Source organism: Impatiens glandulifera, chromosome 4, assembly GCF_907164915.1.
Source record: "Impatiens glandulifera chromosome 4, dImpGla2.1, whole genome shotgun sequence".
NCBI lineage: Eukaryota > Viridiplantae > Streptophyta > Magnoliopsida > Ericales > Balsaminaceae > Impatiens > Impatiens glandulifera.
In genome coordinates this window covers 45,116,369-45,122,368 of record NC_061865.1, presented here as the reverse complement: position 1 = coordinate 45,122,368, position 6,000 = coordinate 45,116,369, and positions in this window count along the sequence as shown.

Sequence of the window (6,000 nt, the reverse complement as noted above, 5' to 3'; positions counted from 1 at the left end):
GTTTTCCCATAATACAATGTTCACAAAATTCTAATTTACATGTTTTTGTACCTTTCAACAATCCTTGTTTGACAAGAGTTTGCATAGATTTCTCACCAGCATGTCTCAATCACATATTACATAGCTTTGTTGCCTCTAATTCTTTATTGTTGTCGGAAGTTGATACAGTTATTGATATCCTATTAATTGTACTACATTGTTTTTGTGGAAAACGGTTAAAATCATTTCATTAAAATCCCAAAAGTGGGAGGGTCAAGAATCAAAGCTAGACAAACCCTAGCTATGATTAAAAGATTACAATCAAATGACCCTAAAGAACCTAATTAGTAGCAATCAAACATACAATAAATAGAGATTACAAACAAAGATTACAAACTATATCAAATCCTAATTATCCCAATCAGGATTTTTATTTTCATACCAACCTGATGTTTCAACAGGTTGTCCTCCCCTTCCCCTTCCCCTTCCCCTTCCTCTTTCAATTAAAGGGGGTGAACTGGAGAGATTGATGAATACTGCCTTTTCACATTTTGATTTTTTTTATATGAACTTGTTCTTATTTGATAAAAAGAATTATTTTCCAGGATTATCAGGCTCTTCATATTGTTGTTCTCAACTTTAATTTCTAGAGCATTGTCTTCATTTACTTCAACTTCAACTTTGAAATCCTTATCAACTTTGGATTCCTTTATATTAACCTTGAAATTCTCTTCTTTTTCATGATTAGTCTGAGTATCTTCATCTCTATTTTCATCAATAACCACTTCAACTTGATTTGATTGTGATTTTTCAATTATCTCTTCAACATGAGTAGGTTGAGATTCCACCTCCTTCTTCGTATTGCTTTCTTCTTATACATAATTTTCTTTATCTTTTGTTTTCTGTTCTTTAATCATATTTTGCTCTTTGATTATAGGCACCTCTGTTTCATTTTTCTGCATCTTTACTTTCTGACTATTGTGAATTTTTTATCTTCTTTCTTAGCAAAATCACATTTTGTCTTGCATGTTGGAAAGTATTGCAGAAAGAGCATATGTCTTGCCTCCACTCATAAGTGATTTCCATGACATATGGTTTTCCTTTTATGTCTACTACTGTCATACTTTTCAGTGGTGTGCTTTTAGGATGCACTTCAATCCTAATTCTACTAAATGATAGGTGTTCTCCTCCTTTAGTAATTGGGTCCATGTATATTGGTTTACCCAATAAACCTACAAAATGACTAAGGGGCTTCATAATTATATATATATGCAGGTATATTTTAGAGCTTGAACCATATTTGTGCAGTTTCTTTTGGTTTACTCAAAAGGTTCAAGTCTTCAGACCATTTTTCCAACTTCATATAGTTGGATCCTATATATGTATGTCCATTTCCTAGAATTTCCTCCATATTATATCCCTTCTTGATTTTTAAGGAAATATAGATCATGGACATTTTCTGAAATCTTCTTCAGCCCTTTTCCTTCTCATTGCTTCAACAATGTCTCTTTAGTAATTGGAAATGATACTTTGTTTTTCCCTATGTAGTTTACCACAATTATATTTTCCCATTCCTTTATACAGTTTTCTTCTACTTCAATAGGAAATTTAAATTCAAATGGAGAATTCAGTACCTCCACTTTTTTCTGTGTATTGCCCAAGTAGATTTTCCCTTTATAGGCATGATCTTTTTGCATTGTTCTTCTTCCATACTTCATTAGTTCTCCATGTCGAGTTTCTCCTTATAGTAAATGACTTAGATTTAGGAGCCTTCATCAATTCCTTCATTGTAGCAACTGACCATTGAATAATTTCTTCATGTTCTTCTTTTTTCAACAGATTTCAGTCTTGAAGATAGTGAATGTTGAGTTGAATTATAATTTGTTGTGCTTTATCCTTATTAATGACAATTTCTCCCCTTTTGACATGCATAAGGAGCTTTGTAATCTAATTCTTAAGCCCAAACAAATTAGTTCTTTCATTTTAGCATATCTTACTTGTGTTGTTTTTCTGATGTTCTTTACTAATTTCTTCAGTAATTCTTTCAATTTCTTTTACTGCTGCTTCTTTAATTCCTTCTAGTACAAACTCTCTGACTTCTTTAGATTTATTACTTTTGTTCTTCCCCTTTCCCATAATGTCAGAAACAGAGTAATAGAATAGAGTAATTATAGAAACCCTAAAGATGATTACAGATAAACCGCAATCGAGAGAAAATTCTAGTGGCGCTTATAAATACACAAGAAACTCTAGATTAAAAACACTTAATGAATGGCGCAAGACAATACCCGGTCGCCCGTGCCGATTGTGTTGTCCGCTTGTACCTATTGTGTCGTCCGTGCTGATCGTATAGTGTCGTTTATGCCTATCGCTTTTCCTTTAATTAATGGTGATCCCGGGATTGATTTAATGATTTATGGCGCATGACAAAATCGTGTCGTCCATCCCGATCGTGTCTTTCTACCTGTGCCTATCATGTTGTTGTGCCGATCGACTGTACTACATTAATAGTAATACAAATTATTACTTTTCCTTATAGCTTTCAACATCACTAGCGCTCTAGAGATTACCTTAAATATTCCATTTCCCATTCTCAAGTGTAGACCTTTTGATTTCAAGGCCCCCAAAAAAGTGAGATTCTTTTTCATATTTGGTATGTATCGAACATCTCTGATAATTTTGATGGATCCATCATCATTTCTCATCTTGATTGAACATATCCCTTTTATTTTACATGTATTAGCATCTCTCATTTAAAAAACTCCACCATCTAATTCTTTAAAATAAAAAAATCACTCTTGAATTGGTGTCATATGATAAATGTAGGATGAGTCCAATATCCACACGTCAGGATGTGATATTGTGTGTGACATCGATAAAGAGTATTCTGAATCTGCATCACCTTTGTTTTCTGCAACATTTATATATTCAAAATATTTCTCTTTCTTTTTCAACTTTGTGTAGTTAATCTTCCAATGTTCTTTCTCATGACAGAAAGCACATTCATCTTTGGCAACTCTGCTTTTTTATCTTCCTCCTCCCACTTTTGATTTGTTTTGCTGAAGGCCCTCACCATCAATGATTAATATGTTGTACCTATTTTGTTTTTCTTTTTGTCCTGATATATAGTCTCAATTCGTGACTATATAAAACAGAACTTACAGCATCAAAATATACATTTCCCTTCTCATGAAGTAATGTTGTTTCTAAATGTTCAAATTCATCAGGAATGGACGATAACAACATCAAAGCAAGATACTTATCTTCAAATTTACATCAAGATTTAACAGATCTGATATTAATTGATTAAACTTAGTGATATGTTCATTCATGGTAGTACTTGATTGATAATCAAACCAAAACAACCGCTTCTTCATAAGAAGCTTATTCTGATCACTCTTTTCAGAAATTTGTCCTCTAATGTTTTCCATAATTTCTGTGCAGAAATTTCGTTCTTCGTGACATACTACTACTCTCTAGACAGGCACGATCAAATTGTTCCGCACGTCAATAGATTCATGATATTCCATTACTTTTCTTCTATACCATTTGGCTTTCCGTCTTCAATAAAAACATCTAGACCCAGCTGAAAATGACAATCTAAAACGTCACCCTATTATATGCCGAAATTCCCAATTCCATCAAATATTTCCACCGCAAACTTTAAATTCGACATCGGGTTTCTCGTCTAGGATGACGAAGGAGTTGATGCCCTTTTGAAGACTTAGTCGTCATGCCAAGGACGAACCTTTGGCTCTGACACCACTTGTTGGAAAAAATTGACAGAATAAATGAAGAAAACGTAAGGAACAATACACTAACATAATTTGATAAGTCGGTCAAAAGTTGCCTACGTCTCTGAGATTAAGGCGATCAATTAATAAGGAAGAAGAGATACAAATATTGAGTGCAATAAACTAAAGGGGAAGAGTTTTTTATAGACTAAGAAACTTCTCCCACTCTCATTATCCTCCGATGTGGGATTTTATTCTAATTGTAAAAAGACTTTCTTTTATATACTAAAAAACTTATTTCACTCTTATCATCTTCCGATGTGGGATTTTATTCTAATTGTAAAGAGAGTTTCTTTTATATACTAAAAAACTTATTTCACTCCTATCATCTTCCGATGTAGGATTCTAATTATGCCAAAAACAACATATAAGTCATTATAGTTTAATTTTGTAAGACATTATAGTTCATGTTATAAGACATTACATTTTAGTTTATAAGACATTACATTTTAATTTATATAACATATTAACAATAAAGTTCAGTTTTAAAAATATTACAATTCAGTTTAAATAACATTACAGTTCAATTTATAAGACATTACCGTTCAGGTTATAAGACATTACATTTTAGTTTATATAACAATACAATCAGTTTTAAAAATATTACAGTTTTAGTTTATAAGACATTACTTTTAATATTATAAAACATTACATTTTAGTTTATAAGACATTACATTTTAGTTTATATAATATTACAATTCAGTTTAGAAATATTGAAGTTCATTTTAAATAACATTACACTTCAGGTTATAAGACATTACATTTTAATTTATAAGACATTATATTTTAGTGTATATAATATTACAATTCAATTTTAAAAATATTACAATTCAGTTTAAATAATATTACATTTTATTTTATAAAATAATACAGTTCAATTTATAAAACATTATAGTTCAATTATCATAAGACATTATAATTTAATTTATAAGACATTAAAGTTCAATTTATAAAACATTATAATTCAGTTTAAATGATATTACATTTTAATTTATCAGAAATTATATTTAAATTTATAAGAAATTATATTTTAGATTATAAGAAATTACATTTTAGATTATAAAAAATTACAAATCAGTTTTAAAAAATGTTAAAATTCAGATTAAATAACATTATATTTTTTTTTAAATAAAATTATAGTTTAGTTTAAATAATATTACATTTCTGTTTAAATAACATTACAGTTTTAGTTTATAAGACGTTACAGATCAATTTATAAGACGTTACAGTTATGTTTAAATGAAATTAAAGTTCAATTTATCAAACATTACAATTTAATTTATTAGACATTACATTTTAGTTTATCAGACATTACAATTGAGTTTATCAACATTACAGTCAATTTAAAACAATTACAATTCATTTCATTTTATAAGACAATACATTTTAATTTAAATAACATTACAGTTTATAAGAATAAGACATCATAGTTTAGTTTTAAAAATATTTAATGTTAGCATGTTCAGTATTTGGAGGTACACTTGTTTGCGGTAGTCGTCTTCTGCGAGTTTGTTTTTTCTTCACAGTCGTCTTTCTTTTTTTATTTGGGATTTCATAGAGAGTGAGAAATCTATAACTCAATTATTGAGTTATTCATTCTATAGAGAATTTTATGATTCGATCAAAATTGAAAAAGAGCGCATTTTTTTTTCACCGGATGAGAGTCGCTATGACATGAATTAATGTATAAGTTTTCTTACAAACTAGTTAAATTTCCAAGATATAATTAATATTTTCTTTTCTCTTTTTATTTATTTATTAAAGTTTTAGTTATTGCTTTGCAAATGTGATAAGTAACTAGTAACTAAACTATAACCCTAAACCACTACACACATTACTAAAGTATCAAATTGATACTTTTCAACAATTCAATTACAAAACAACCAAGTGTCCCCAATCAACTACCCAAAAAAAAAAGTAAGAATCCCATGAAAGGTCATCACTTGCTTCACTAGGCTACAAACCAACAAATATCCAAGGTAATCCAACATATCTAACCACTTAAGGTAATTTTCCCAATATTTTATTTAAAAAAATTATCATCTCTTAAAATTTGAACCTAAGTTAGTATATCATTTTTCATTTTTAAAGTTCAAATATTTTATATCTCCAATTTTCCTTAAATAAATAAAAAAGCATAAATGTATGACCTACCATAATGATAGGATGTTTGAACTACATACGTTAATAGAGTTAACAAGTGTCTTCTACTGTGACCATAGCCAAT